The sequence below is a fragment of the Mastomys coucha genome, unplaced genomic scaffold, assembly GCF_008632895.1.
Source record: "Mastomys coucha isolate ucsf_1 unplaced genomic scaffold, UCSF_Mcou_1 pScaffold20, whole genome shotgun sequence".
In the NCBI taxonomy this organism is placed as follows: Eukaryota; Metazoa; Chordata; class Mammalia; order Rodentia; family Muridae; genus Mastomys; species Mastomys coucha.
Window position 1 is genome coordinate 112,134,958 of NW_022196903.1, and position 13,288 is coordinate 112,148,245.

At 47.2% G+C, this 13,288-nt stretch overlaps 1 protein-coding gene and 1 long non-coding RNA gene across 37 annotated transcripts in view; both read right to left on the reverse strand.

Moving 5' to 3' along the window:
* The window catches only part of Cacna1c (calcium voltage-gated channel subunit alpha1 C), a 529,265-nt gene that overhangs the window by 413,833 nt on the left and 102,144 nt on the right, over positions 1-13,288 (reverse strand). The window lies entirely within an intron of this gene.
* Positions 9,621-13,288, reverse strand: part of LOC116099489 — a 12,700-nt gene continuing 9,032 nt past the window's right edge. Inside the window, exon 2 of the long non-coding RNA XR_004122272.1 lies at positions 9,621-9,889. This is a non-coding gene — a long non-coding RNA (uncharacterized LOC116099489). The remainder of the gene's footprint in view (positions 9,890-13,288) is intronic.

Here is a 13,288-nt window from a genome sequence, read left to right on the forward strand (position 1 = left end):
CATAGGATCTAGGCTAGAAACTAAACATCGAGTGGCTAAAATAGGGCTTTTTTCTCCCTCCTCCTCTGAAAACAGGGATGACTGGGACAGGTAAGATTTAACCCATCCAATGAATCCATTCGTGCAACAGGCTCAACCCCAGTATCCACAAGCTTCTCATTGCCCTATGAAACCCTTAAGAACTGAAAACAAAACAGAACTAGACTGGCTCCAACATGTGACACTGTCAAATCAAAATGAATGTTTAACTCAGTATCTACACTGTGTCCCTTAGGAATAAACATAGCTCAACTCAATGAGTTATTGATTGGTCTCAAAGATTATGTTGAAAGGCCAAATTGAGTGATTTGATCTTAGCAAAGCTCATCCACCTAAAAAGTACAACGATGCCTTCTAATTTCATTACAGTAAACTTGTTCTCTTTGATGTGGACTGTGGATACATTGTAATACATTTGGTGTATCACAGAGTGTAGTAGATACCAAATATCAGGGCTGTTGGCATTTTCAGGCCTAAAACAACCAGGGGAGATGGTAGGATCTACAGGTGGGATTCATGCCCATTAGAAATTGGTTGGGTTTTTGGGGGGGTGTACGTGTGTGTGTGTGTGTGTGTGTGTGTGTGTGTGTGTGTGTGTGTCTGTGTACATGGAAAGACTTCCTCGCAAACCCATGTTCTTTAGGTATCCATTTCCTCTGACAGGCATTCTTCTCTGACCTGAACCAGTCTAAAAAGAGCAGCAGCCCCAAGTTGTTGTGGCCGTCCACCAAAGCCAAGGCTCTATCGATACAGCATCTATAGGGCCATATACTTGATTGACTCTGAGTTCAGAGTAACATTCAAGGGCTCCAGAGCTTCCTCTCTTTCAAGCATGAGGAACTCAGTGACCTGAGCAGAGGGAAAGCACTATTGTGTCTCATCACTCTTTAGAGCAGAGGAATGAGCCCCACTCGTCATATCTCTACCTATTGGAGGTTGGCTATTCCCATTCTCTAGAGTTTTCTAGGCTTGACCCTTCCCTATCCCCTGGCTTATGGGGACTGATCCATGCACTAAAGAAAAAAAATAAGCCTCACACTCCCTTATGAGAACTGGCCTTCCACTTTGTGAGAAAACCATGTAGGAACTCCGAGGAAGGTATAGATATGGTCCTGGTCCAGACAGCCAGGGAAGAGAAAGGTTTTGTGGACTCCCTCTGTCCCTTGCTGCTTTGTCACTCTAAATACAGATCATCGATGTCGCTCGACTCCTCTGACCCAAGGGAAGGGGCTGCCATGAAGAAAGCAGCTTTCTCAGGGCAAAGAACAGAGTAGACAGATGGACTGGAACTTTGTCACAATGGGCTGTGTCAAAGCCCACCATCTAGAAGCTGTACAGCAATCCTAAATGATCACGTAATCTCTGGAGACCTCTACTTTCTCACCTACAGAGAACAATATGCATTCACAGAAAGATGGCAACAATTGCAAACACCACCTGGGAAAGGCTTGGGAAACAACAAACCTTCAGCATAGATTAGAAGTATACCAAGAGTTTGTGCGCATAGGTATGCTGGCAACAGTCAAAGCACAGAGCAGGGGTGGGGTGCCGGGTGGTCAGTGTCGATGCCTGCAGCTTGTTTGGAGGACAGGGTCTAAAGCTAACATGGGTAGTACCAAGAAGAGACAAGAGAAGTGTTCCATGTGCTTAACCTGACAAGCACTGGGCTCAAGGACTTGACTACAAAATCCTATCTCAGCGCCCTCAGAGTCATGTGACCTACTCTGAGCCTTAGCTTCCTGTTCGTGAGGTTCAGTGAAAGCCACATCATAGGACTGTCAGGGGATTAAAGGTCATGCTTATCAGAGCCCTGGCATGAAGCCTGGCATACAGCTCTACATAAAGGAATGATAGTATTAATTTAAATCCAAACTATGTTCAGACTATGGAAATCTATAAGTACAGGATCCCCGGCAGAGGCATGAACAAATCAGAGTCCAGTCACAGGGAACAGGTATGTTGCAGCTCTTGAGCTCCCTGCCTCCTCTTCCTCAATCTTCCCCTCCCTGCTCTTCTCTCTGGCCATCTAGCTTCCTGTTCTTTCTCTCCTATCGATCTGTCTGTCTATCACCATCATCTAAATCCCTGTAGGTTTCTTCTCTCAGACTCTGTCCCAACCCCAGAAACTCTACTTCTTTAGATTCTCATTTCTAGAATCCTGGAGGGCTCTCTTCTTCTCTTCATTTCTTTACAATAAAAATTTAGGAGTTGTTGGTACAGTCCAGTGGGAGAGTACCTGTCTAACATATACAAGGATTTTGGTTTACCCTCAGGTGAGGTGCCACAAAAATAAAAATGTAGATAGATAGATGGTAGATAGATAGACAGACAGACAGACAGACAGACCGACAGACAAACCGATAGGATGCAAGTTCTTTTGGGCAGAGGACATTATGACCACTCCAGGGCTCCCTCTCCAACAGAGGCATCTCTCTGTGGCTGGTTGTCATTCCTGAATCCCTTTGTCTGTTAACCAGCTCTCCCCTTGCCCCACCCTCATCTACCTGCCCTGGCCAGGGCACAGGGACCACTTTTCCCTCTATTCTATGAGTTGGCTGAGGCAGTAACTAGAGGGCTCAGAAGAAATCAAGCAAGGCTATATGCTCTGCACCCTCTAGAAAGAGAAACCTCCATCGTGACCATCAAGTTCTAACCAGTCCTTTACTGGGCAGCTGTCTCATCAGAAGGTAGAACCTTGGGAGCAACTCACCAGAAACCACAGACACACCAGGAGCAGCTGTTGACATGAATTTGTTCACTGCTCCCTGAGACCAGGGTCAAAGCAAGTGCTTAGAATGGAAGCCAGACTATGTTCAGGAAACAACTGGTAGCCTGTCACCTCCATCAGCCCACAGGCATTTGTGGACAGGCCTCTCATTAAGGCCAGAGTTTCCAGTGCTGCCAGCAGTCAGGCTAGTTCCCAAGGAGTGAGCTGGAAACCAACCAGACCAAGATCATAGACACAAGAGAAGCAAAGCACTGCTGGGGTCACAAATAGGGTTTGTGGTAGTGTCCTGGTTAGTTGTGACAATAAATGACTTCAGTCGCTAAAACAGACTTCCTTGCATTCTGGAGGCTCAAAGTCTGAGATCGGGACTAGTCAGCACTGGCTACTTCTGACAGTGAGGCTTATGCATTCTACCATGGTCTCTCTTTCCATTCCCCCATCTTCCTCTTGTCTTCTCATAGAGACATTCATCACATTGCATTAGAGCCAACCCTATCAATCTCATTGCAACTTAATTTAAAACCCTGTCCCCAAATACTACCACATTCTGAGTAGCTGAGTCCAAATGTGTGAATCTGGGGATACAGAACATGGTCAGGCACAAGTGAGCTTCCAGGGCTCAGCCAGGCTCCCTTACATGAGAAGAAGGGGGAATGGAGGAAGAAATAGAGGAAGTACAACAGGCTGGAAGGAAGGGCCCCATCATGCTGTGGGATCCCTTGTCCTAGCTCTATCCTGTCTGCCACATTACTCCACACAGGGAGTAATTTGGACTGTAGCCAATAAGGTGTCAGTGACAAAACCAGAGGACTCAAGTGACAGGAAACTTGGAAAGTGGCTGAGATGGTGACACTTGAATTTACTGCTTGGCAAGACATAATGGATGACCTACAGTTTTGTTGGGTTATAAGTACGGGCTGGCCCAGGAGAAATGAGTCACTGGTCCTGAAAGCCCGAGGCTTCTGCTGGAGTCAGGCTCCCTAAGGAAGTCTGCTCAGGACCCCTTTCTTGAAGACTTTCAGCCCAGCTAAGAAGCAGATAATTGGAGAAAGGAGACATTCGGTTCTTTTAGTCACTTAGAGCCTAATAGTAATGAATCCTCTAGGGGGATAAAGGACAAAGAGGAATGAAGACACGGTGCTTCTGACAGCGACAGCTTAAAGACAAGGCTTTCTGCATGCCTCGCCAAGTCATGTTATCCTCCTGTCTCCCATGAGAGCAGGATTTTGGGCTTTCAGAGTCCACAACTGTGCCTGGTACTTGGGAGACCAGCAGGAAATGCCTGCAACATAAGTCAACCAGCATGTAGAAAGGTACTCAAGGCAAGCACTGACTCTTCCACGTTATAGAGGTAACAGAGGCCAAGGACAGTCTGTGGTCTACACTTAACTCTGGCTACAAACAACAAAGGAATCTACAGCCGTGAGTCTTAACCCAAGACAAGTCAAGACACATGCTTACTAGGGGGCAGCCATTCCCAGTGATCAGAAACAGCTGGAAAGCTCTGTGCCCTCATCAGTGGGCCGGCCATCAAGAGCTTGGTAAAAACAGAAGAAGGGCTCTTTCACCCATGAGGAGTATTTGGGGAGACATACTAAGAATAAAGACAAAAATAAAAAACTTCCAGGTCTCCCAGCTCAAGAGACCTGCTGAGGAACCAGCTCTCTCAGCTACAAACATGGAGCTGATGTAGCTGCCTAATACACAAGCGCGCGCACGCACGCGCGCGCACACACACACACACACCTGAAAATCTTTCAAAGCAGCTACATCCGCTCTGGCATTTGAGTGCCAGGAAATCAGGAGCAGCTGGCAGTGAGGGACAGAGTGGGGAGGACATTCCTTTCAGATAAGGAATGAGCCAATTAGGAAAATTAGAAAAGCTTTCAAAGCAGGCACAGGCTGGATCTGTCTTTCTGCCTCTTTTTCACTAGGACAGTATTCATCCACAGTTTTAACATTCACCAGAAGCAGGTTGAGACAGCTTCCATGTCAACTTTTCTCACAGGCTACAACTAAGAATTCTAGGAACCTCTGGGGACAAGTGGTGACAGACCTCTATTTCCCCAGCTGCTTGCTAGAGCCCCAACCTGGGGATGCCATGGAGGAGGCGCCACATCGCTTCATTTCCTAGACCCACAAGAACAAATGGAAAGAGCTTGGAGGGCTCTCTTTATAAAAATGCATTCACACACGGGGCAGAGGATCTTTTTGCAGAGGTGGTCCCCTACTTACAACGGTTTGAGTCAGGAATCATTAGGTACTTTTAATATCTGCATCCAAGTGAAGGTGCATGTAAGCTAAATGTTTGATCTCCTGGAGCTAGAGACAGAGAGGATTGTGGGGTGCTCAACACCTCTGCCCTCTGCAAAGTCATCGTCCTTAACCCACAGCTGTCTCTCAGGTCCTGAATTCTGTAACTTGATGATACAGAAACAACCTATATTTGGAAGAAACCACACTTCAAACTTTCAATTTTGATCTTTTCTAGGTTAGTGAAATCTGGCTCAATCCATCCTCAAGATGCTGGGTAATATCACCATGTGACTGTTTAGTGCCTGCCCCAAGACCACAAAGAGAAACAACCAGCAGTATGTGGAGGGAGTGGAGGGTAGCGGTTTGGTCACTGAGGTGTATCTGATATGTTTCTACTGAGACAGTCAATGTCAAATGTCAATGACTTCAGTGTCAAAAGCCCACATGTTGGAGAATACCTAGATAATTTCAATATGTCTCCCAACCCAGCTACAGAGTAGAATCACATGCACAGCTCATCTAGTTCTATATAGTCCCTCACCATAATCTACCAACACATGGCACTTTGTAGTTCAGAAGCTTGGAAGCAGGTCCTGGTAACTAGACATCACCCTGAGACCAAGTCTTTAGGAACTTCTGGTATAGAGACCCATGGGTCCCAGGGGAAGAATCTTCGCATCCCTCCAAAGTCAGGAAGAGAAGGAAGCTTTATTTTGTTTCCTTCAGTTAATTCATTCAACCTGATCCTCACAGACATGTGAAGGAGCATTTCCCCACATAACATTTAGCCAGTATGGAGTGAAAGCTAGTCTGAGGGCTTGTGAGCATACCAGCATATGGCAGTTTGAAGGGGCAGACACGATGAGCCAGGAGTACCTGATTCCCAAGTCTATCCTTGAAAGGAGGTCCCACCCGACTACGGCTTGTGGTTTCTGGTAAGTGCTCTCCTAAAGCTGCCACGGGGATTCATATGTCTTAGTCACATGGTTCTTTGTATTGTGTCATCAATGTCTCCCAATGTCCTCGTGTTACCTTAGAGTCGTGTACAGAAATCAGCCCCTGGCATATTCTGTTCCACAGTGGTGACTGGACAAAGGCTCCCTGGGCAAATGTGAGACACGAGGTGGAGACGCAAGGGGCTGAGCTGGCTGCCTCCCCTATAGAAGCTTCAGTGGACGTGCCATTTCCCCAGGATGAACTCCAGTTTTGTGACCTTGGTAATGTTAGACACCAGTGACATCACTATGCCTCACCAATATGCCAAAATTGCAAAATCTCAGGAAATATGAGCCAATTTCAAATTGAGGTGTCATAGGAGGGGGAATTCCCAGTAAGAAGAAAGACTATGAAAAGACATTGGGAAGGACCCAGTGGAAGAAACAAGGCAAAGAGCCCAGGAGAACCCAACAGCATGGGAAGGGTGATGAGCAGATCTGCTCAGCACTACCTCACTAGCTCCTCTGATCTCAGGTGGGGAGCTTATCATTGGGGGCATTATTAAGTAATACTATGTGGCTTCAAGGCAGGTACCCACATTTCTTTTTTTTTTTCAGACAGAAACTACCATACCATCTGGCTAATTTCTTCTTGCTATTAAAGTTTCCTTTCCGATATCTCAGGCAGTCACCTATTCTTTTGCTTGAATGCTTTAAGGGGTGGAAAACTTGTGTTCTCTCTATACGATCCATTTCTGAAGGGGCAGAACCACTGAGCTAACATGAACCTACATAGGCCAATTCGCCACCAACAATAGCTCAGGCTCAGCTCCCTCCCTCCCTATCGGATCCTCTAGAAATGCATCTTCTTGCCTGGCTCCTCAGCTGTTCGGCATGGGCCCTGGGCACTGTCTCCCCTACAATGGGTTTCTCATGTACAGAATGGTAACAGCAACCATGTCCACCCCGGGGGGCTGTGGTGGAGATGGAAGCAAGCTGCAGTTAAATGATACCATGTGTATCAGTCACTTATCCCATAACAACTTTAAGACCTTGGCTATTATTACTCTTACTTTTCTGTCTCTGGTTTAGTCACTATTCATCGGCGGCTGCAGCTTGGGATTGCACCATATTTTAGCCACACTGATCCGTAAGAGGAAAATAAAATATTCCTGCATTTGCCTTCCCATGGACTCCTCTTCAAACTGATTGTCCCCATCATAAATTTGGGCAACAGGGCTTAGAAGCCTAAATGCGGGGCTCCAGTGTTCTCCTTAGCACCCCAGTCTACTGTGTTCATACTAGTGATGACCTGTGGTGAACCAAGGCCTTAGTAACTTCATGAACAAGCCCAGAGACCGAAGAACTGAGGCTCCCTCCTCTTTGATGTGATCCGTTTTCAGCTCTACATTTCATAGATAACAAAACTGATTGCAAAGACACTTTGTGGCTTCTAAAAGCTGGTACTCTGACGTAAACAACCGTCATCAAACTCACTCTGCACCCAACACTGGCCACACACAGTAGGTCTTCAGTAGATATCTTTATTAAACAAGTCCACAATCTCACTTGACAGCCTCCCGGGATGCATCAGCTGCTTGGGGCAAGTGCTGTGTTGGAACTCAGTCTACGGCTCTATAGCCAGCCCCTTCCATGATGCCTCCCTACCTGTAGGGCATTCTGGAAAGCAGCACTCCGGACAGTATGAGGGAGCACTTTGAAATCAACCTGAGAAGACATACACAGAAGTCGGACACCCTGACTTACATGTCAATCACATCAGTAAGAAGCAGCCTCGGAAGACCTAAATGTCTGCACAGAGAAGATGCTAAGGAGCTCCTCCCAGTGACTCACTCCCTGGTCCACCCTCCACTGATTCATCCTGCAGGCACATCTCATTCCCTGACAGGCAGAAGAGCTCCATCAACTTGCTATGACCAGACTCTGCTTGGTTCTTGGTGGACAGTGTGGTTCTGAAGGGGAACAAGAAATGGAACTTCCACCCTGGTGTGTCTCCCTTACCCAGTCCAGGTCCTGACCTCTGCAGACATCAGAAAAGAAGAAGTATTCAGGCTATGGGGTGCTGCGTTCATGGAGGTGTCTCCCTTCCTCCCTTCCTCCCTCCCTCTCTCACCTACCATGCCTCAACCTCATGATGGATACTAACAGCACCACAAGAAACTGAAAGACAAACTAGAAGGTTCAGTCGAAGCAGGATGGAGTAGGGGACATGGGAGAGGCAGCTCTTGGGCAGAGTAGTAGCAGTAGACAGGATCAATTGGAGATTCAACAAGCTCAGGTTAGGAAGCTGAGAGCTCTCTCAGAGTGAAGGCTAGAGTGGATTGCTTGTGGAATAAGCACTTTTCCTAGTGGCCTGCCCACTCATGCTCACTGATGTCACTCCTCAGAGACTCTACTCCATTATTTTCTCTCTCTCTCTCTCTCTCTCTCTCTCTCTCTCTCTCTCTCTCTCTCTGTCTCTCTCTCTCCCTCTCGCATCAATCACATCGGTCCCTTCCTCTGGACATCCTTGTCACTGAAGCTCTTCCAATTTGTGGGTTTAGGTCTATAGCCAATATTACAGATGGTAATCCAATAATCCCAATCCGTGTCTCTAATTTAGCAACTCCTAATCAAGAACTTCATTAGGCTAGATAACCTCAAAGACACTTAAACCTCGGTCTGTGAGTCATGAGACACTGCGGTGCACGCCTGTAGCCACAGGAGTGTGAGGCCAGCCTGGGCACTAAAAGTAGAAGTAAGGGTCAAGGTCAGGGTCAATCAGGGTCAGGGTTACAGCGTATCATGTTCACATGACTGTAACGTCATACCCCTCCCTGCCATGTTGAGGACTGTTTGTCAGGCTGTTCTTCCGACAGAAAAGATCCCTAAGACCTCTGGTTTCTCATTTTCTTCTCAGGCCCCATAAGGCTTACTGCTAGGACTCCTGCTAAGACCCTGACCCTGAGTTCCTTACCGGCATCTATCTTGCTGCGACCTGTGCCCTGAAGAAATCTAGACAATATACTCAGGGATCATAAAAGAAGACATTTTTCAGGGGCAGAGATGTGACTAGGCTTTTATTAGCCAACCCTAGAGGGGACTAGAGGCCAGATCTTAGTGTCTGCCTTTGAAACTCCAGGCTTCTTGTTCTGCAAGACACGTGCTTACATTCCAAGTCATCGTTTAGAGCAGACGTTCTCAACCTGTGTGTGGGTCGAGACTCCATGTGGTGTTGATTATCACATATCCTGCATATCTCATATTTACATTATGATTTATGACAGTAGCAAACTTACAGTTAGGAAGTAGCAATGGAAATAATGTCATGGTTGGGGGAGGGGGGTCACCACCACATGGAGAAGTGCATTAAAGGGTCACAGTGTTGAAAAGGTGAGACCCTCTGCTCTACGGACATCTGAGCATCCCTAGGTGGTCTAAAGAGCACGGCCCCATACTTAACCCCGACTCTGAGCTAATTTACGCCATATGTAGGGCTTTATACTTTCTATAGGTCTAAGAAAAACAGTTGCCAGCCTATGTCCAGAGAGACTCTAATCTACTTCTCAATGGTGTCTAGAAGAATGCCAGGAAGGACCAGAAATAATGACAGGGAAAGACGAGAAGGAAAGTGTAACAGATTTCTTGGAGGCAAACTCTACTTGAGTTAGATTTGGTTTATCGTTTTACTTTTTTAAATCCCTCTTCTGTTAAGAATGAGTGTGTCTCTGGTTGCGTTGGTTCCATAGGCAAACCCAGAAAGGAGATGAAAACAAAGAAGAACAATCCATTGGCAGGAGATCGAGGCTTGTAGCAGGCCCTCCTGGCTGCTAAACTCCAGAAAATTCTAAGTAGACTGTCACGGAGCAGGAGTTCCAAGCAAAGCTGAATCCTCGCCAGTGAAAAGGCTCTCTGGATGCTGAGATGGCTGCTAAGATGAAAAGGTAGTCTGTGAGCTCGGATGTCAAGGAGAAAGCATGCAGCTTATCTAAGCGGTACAACATCGGGGACATGACAGGTAAGGTGCCCTCGCCTGGTTCAATCATGGACTGGTATGGATAAATGACTCATCCCATTACAAACACCACTTAACCCTGAGACCATCAGAAGCTCACTCTGGACTGAACGAGTTAGGACTTATGTAAACATGCAAATACATAAAGGAGTAGGAACAAGTGGTAGCATCTCCACCACGCACCACCCTCCCGAGTGAGAGGGAGTCCGTCCTCGGGTTTTGTGTCATGGCATGCTCAGCAGTGCCCAGAACATGGTGCCTAGGATCTTTATGGATGGAGTCAAGAAGGAAACACATCCAGTTTCTGGGTACCTCACAAGCAAGTCACTTCCAGCCCCCTAGCCAGCTACTCCAAGACTAGGAGGGAAACTTGACTACAGAAAGCTTCCAGCTTTCACCTCTACACTCATCTCTGCCCTGTACCCCCTTCCCCAAGCGTCTGGAAGAATCCTTTAAAAACTGCTAAGTCTTGCACAAGTCTCACGCTGATGTAAGTTCACCAGTGCAGCAATCATTGTGTCCAGAAGCAACTGTTTCAGTCATGTCTTGTGGATCCTACAGCCTTTCTGTCCCCTTTCCCACACCAGTCTCTGAGCTCCCACCTGAGAAGCTATTGACATCGCTTCTGGGGGAAGCGAAATCAGTTCTTCATAGGTGTGGCCAGGGGGGATGATAGGGTGACCACACCCTAGTGTGTGGTCACATATCCATTAGCACACAGGCAGAGCCAAAAAGAAAACTGGAGTGGGGAGTGGGGAGATCTGGGAAATAGAGGTGGGTCTGGGAGGAGTTAGGGAAATGGATGGGTGATAAACATTACATTGTATGAATGTATGAAACTCCCGAGGAACTAAGATGTTACATTAAAATAAGTTTTTTAAAAAATTATTTTTAAAAAAAACCACTCCACCTAAAATCCTCCAGTGGTTACCCATTTTGTTAAGGGAAGAAATCAAAGCCATGCATGATTACATCCGTCACCCTCTCTCTGGCCACAGCCTTACTAACTTCAACTTTGCTCATTTCATATCAGCCAGGCTATCCCCTAACAGATTCCCTATGAGATCCCCCACTCCAAGCATCCTCCCCAAGGCGTGCATGCTCCCACTCCAAACTCCACTCTAACAGTTTTCTTCTACTTGACTTCCTGGTGGCTCCTCAGTATTATCCCTGGCCCATTCAAAACTTCCAGCCAGAATCCCCCACTACCCCGACAGTCCCTACACCACTTGCTTCCCATGCTTTTCTTCCTAACCTTTATCACCTCCTCACTCAGCTATAAGCTCACTTGTCTATCTCCCATCTTCTCCCACTAGCACCTATGTTTCAGAAAAGCAAAAGATCTGTGTCATTTTGTTGAGTGCCGAGCCGCTGGGGTTTAGAACAATGCCCAGCATACAGCCGAAACTCAATAAATAAAATCCTCCCTCCTTTGCCAGGAGGACAACCCTTTGCTCTTGAAACTGATAAACAATGGGAAGGCATTCACCCTGCATCGTCTGTCAAATGATGGGTGAATTCTTTATTGTAAACTCAGCTATTACTCAGTGAGAGGAGTAAGAGAGTCACAATGCACTGAGGAAACGGTGGGCCTGGGGGACAGTCCTCTGCAGATGCAGGCAGGGAGGGGAGAGTACTAGACACTCCCTTCTACATACAGCACACTGTATGCAGACGCAGGCATGCAATCCTGGAGTCCACCCTGTTAGATAGTAGAACACAGCTCGAACCCCAGCACCCCACACCCACCCCAATCCCTCAGAACACAAGAGTCTGAACCTATCTGCTTGCAGCAGAAAACATGGACCACAAAGTAACAAACTAAAGAACAAAAGGAAGAAGTAACCAACCAAATCAAAATGTGGACATTTCTAACCAATTTGCTTCAACAAACAAATGAAATTCCCAGCAGGAGGTAGGGAAGATTGCAGATCCGGAGAGATCTCTAGGCAAGCAACCAGACATCACATGCATACTTTCTTGGGGTCCTGAGCTAAATCAACTACCAAAACATGTTTGAGAGCAAGGGTGCCCCTCAATGAAAGTATTTGTGGTGTGTGTACATGCATGAGCATGCATACATGTGGAGAGAGAGTGGGCAGGGAGTATTCTAAACTCTTCATAGAAATTTAAATACAGACCCAACTCCTGTGGGCATTCCTGGGAACCTCTGGCCACACTGGACAGAGAAGGAGGGCCGCTCAGGGCAGATCCTCAATTCCTCTCCTGTTACCCAAGCCTCACTCGCAGCTCTGTAGCAGGCAGTCAGCTGCTGCAGTTCCTGCCTCCTCTCTGCCCCATCTCGCCCATCTCCTGCAGGGCACACTGGTCCTCTCCAGTCTTCATCCCAGCTCATCCTGATATCCCAGCCCCAGACTCCAGCAGGCATTCCCTGGGTCCCAGCCAGCCAAGCCTTCTGGAGAAGCAAGTAGACCATAGTGCAGGTAGGCCAGCAGAGCAGGTGAGTTCAGACCTCCACTCTCCCTCAGTCTCATCCCCAGCTCTGTAGTAGACTCCATGTCTCAGGCTCTCCTCAGGCTCGGCCTCCATTTCCAAAGCAACTCATCAGATCCTGATGGAACACCCTGCTTTCCTCCCTCCTGTGAACCCACTCAAACCCCCCTGCCCACCACCATTAATAAGCATCAGCTACCAACACCTAGAAACACATTTTACCAGAAACCCAAGTGGCCAAACCTGGCAGGGTCCCAGAAGAATTCCCTAGCAGGCCACACACATCCACCTAAGATCAGAGACAGCAACCGAAACTGAAGAACAGAACACACCCAACAAAGACAAAGCCAGGCATCAGCACCTAGAATCACAATTATCCCAAGCCAAGATGCTTACCTAGAAGCCAGCATAGAATCACAAACATTAACAGTCGGGGCAAGCTAGGCGGTGGTGGCGCATGCCTTTAATCCCAGAACTTAGGAGACAGAGGCAGGCGGATTTCTGAGTTCGAGGCCAGCCTGGTCTACAGAGTGAGTTCCAGGATAGCCAGGGATACACAGAGAAACCCTGTCTCAAAAAACAAAACAAAACAAAACCCAGCCAGGGCAATCTGAATCTACTAGATCCTAGCAGCACTGCTACACTAGGCCCTGGGAAGTGTGAGTTAGCTGAAGGATAAAACAAGCCCCTAAAATAGCCTTTATGAAGACAGCATAGACCCTTAAAGAGGAAATTCATAAATCCCTTAAAGAAATCGGCACAAACATAAACAACTGAAGGAAATTAAGAAAATACTTCCAAGCCGGGCGGTGGTGGCGCACGCCTTTAATCCCAGCACTTGGGAGGCAGAGGCAGGCGGAT